This window comes from Dreissena polymorpha, chromosome 14 (genome assembly GCF_020536995.1).
Source record: "Dreissena polymorpha isolate Duluth1 chromosome 14, UMN_Dpol_1.0, whole genome shotgun sequence".
In the NCBI taxonomy this organism is placed as follows: Eukaryota; Metazoa; Mollusca; class Bivalvia; order Myida; family Dreissenidae; genus Dreissena; species Dreissena polymorpha.
In genome coordinates, this window is record NC_068368.1 from 29548111 (window position 1) to 29550686 (window position 2576).

Sequence of the window (2576 nt, forward strand, 5' to 3'; positions counted from 1 at the left end):
AATTCTGAAATTTGTGTATGCATATGCCATGTTGTGAAGTTGTTCTTTATTCACTTACCTTAGTGCATATTTACTCCTATGCCCCTAAGGAATGATCACTGGCCAATCCACTTAAGAAATTATTCAAATGGCTTCAAATTGGTTCGATTTGCTGCATACATGTATGTAGGTAGCCAGAGATAAAATTTGATTTAGAAAATTGAAACCTATAATCTCTGAAGCTCCTGGGGTTAAAACTTGCCGTGCCCCGTAGGTCACATGATTTATAAAGACTAAGTATATAACTTAAAGATCTCAGAAACTATAAGGGTCAGTGATTATATATTTGCTGTTAATTAATTTAATCTGCACCTCTTATAAGTTGAAGGTTGAAATCATGTCCATGGGATCGAAATTGGCCCTGCTTGGTGATTTGACAATTACCGGTAAATGTATTACTTTGTTATTTGGTATATGACAACAGATATAGTGGTCTTTACAAAAGATTGTTAGAACCATTAACCTTGTTTTCGAAACTTACGACATACCAAAATGGAAGTAAGCAATCTAGTGCTGTATCGGCCATCTTTGTATGCCCCCAGATCGAATGATCGGGGGTATACATGTATTGTTTTTGGCCTGTCTGTTTGTCATTGTATGTGTGTGTCTGTCTGTCAATGTATGTGTGTGTCTGTCTGTAATTGTATGTGTGTGTCTGTCCAAAAACTTGGCCATAACCTTTGCAATATTGAAGATAGCAACTTGATATTTGGCATGCGTGTTTTCTCATGGACCTGCACATTTTGGGTGGTGGTAAAGGTCGTCCTTCAAGGTCAAAGGACAAATATACGGGTGGGGGCATTTTGTTTCACAAACACAGCTCTTGTTCATCTTTCAAGGTCAAAGATTAAATATTGAAGATAGCAACTTGATATTTGGCATGCATGTGCATCTCATGGAGCTGCAAATTTTGAGTGGTTGAAGGTAAAGGTCATCCTACAAGATCAAAGGTCAAATATGTGGGTGGGGGCATTGTGTTTCAGAATCCCAGCTCTTGTTCATATCATGCCCTTTGGGAAAAAGTAAGCCCTGTGGTGGAAGTTACTTGTTCCCTGACCCTTTATAAGTACCGGTATACAGTGAAATACAAAAAAAAAGCTGCCAAATTATTAAGCATCATGAGGACCTAAATATTTGGCCTGTTATTTCAAGTAGTGTTCCTGTAAAAAGTGTGTTGAAAATACGCTGATAGGATTAAAACTGGCTATGTATCAAGTGTCATATGGTACACTACATAGTCTTTAATTAAAAAATTAATCATGAATCTGCTCTTCTGAAACCACAAGGCCCAGAGGCTAGATGATTGGTATGTTACATTTTAAAGTGATCCTACCAAATGTATACACTGTAGTTTTTCAAAATGGGTAAATTTATGATGCCGTAACCTTTTTACATGACCTTGGTAGAACTATTTTGCAGTGACCTTGGAAAACTTGTATTGCTCTGACCTTTTAAAATTACCTTGGTACAAATTTATTGAGGTAACTTCTAGCATCACCTTTGTTAACATTTATTATGACCCCTTTTGCAGAAGAGGGAGTATATTTTTTGCTGGATGTTTGTAAGTTGATAGAACAGTTTGTTTCCGATCAATAACTTACGAACGGATTTACCAATTGGTTTGATATTTCCCATGTGCATTGGCCTCTGCCAGTAGATGAGCCACATTGAAATTGGGGTCACTAGGTCAAAGATCACTTACGCTAAGAGTGGAAATTGTTTCTGATCGATAATTTGTGAATGGAGTGACCTATTGGCTTGAAACTTCCCATTTGCATTGACGTTTGATAGTATATGGCCCCTATTGTAATTGGGGTCACTAGGTAAAAGGTCGAGGTCAGTGTTACATTAAGAGTGAAATCGTTTCTGAGCAATAACTCGCCAATTGATTCAAAGGTTGACTACGACTTATCGGGTTGTTTACCCTCGAGACTTCGGTTAAAAACCATTGCCAGAGCACACTGCTTAACATAAAACTCTGCATTAAAAGGTCGAAAACGGCCATAAAATGGACAGCCCGATTTTACTGGGCTGTACCATTTATAAAAATAGAAAACTTTGCAGTGTTGGTGCGGTGCTTTAATAAAAATCTAGTAATTTAAAATATATCTTTACTTATAATTAAATTAGATGGGATATAGATGCAATACTAATAAAAAATAGAAAAGTGACCCAGCGGGCGACCTTGAAATTGAGTGCACTTTACAGAATGTAAACAATAAGAATTTCTATGCAGAAATGAAAGAAAATCGATGATAACATCCAAAAGAACTTGAATTTTAATAAAATACATGAATTGTTTTATAGTAATAAATTACTATGTTGATGTTATATTGTTATTCTTCTTCTTATTATTATTAAGATATTGTTATTGGATGTTTTAAAAGGAAAGAGAGAGAGAGAGAGAATAGCCCAATTTTTATAAGTAAAGATGGTGAAAACACATACTGTTGTATGTGGCATCATCATTACTAGACCCACTGTTCAGTATATACTGCAATGGGTTTGTTGGAGTCTTTAGACTTAGTGATCTGTGT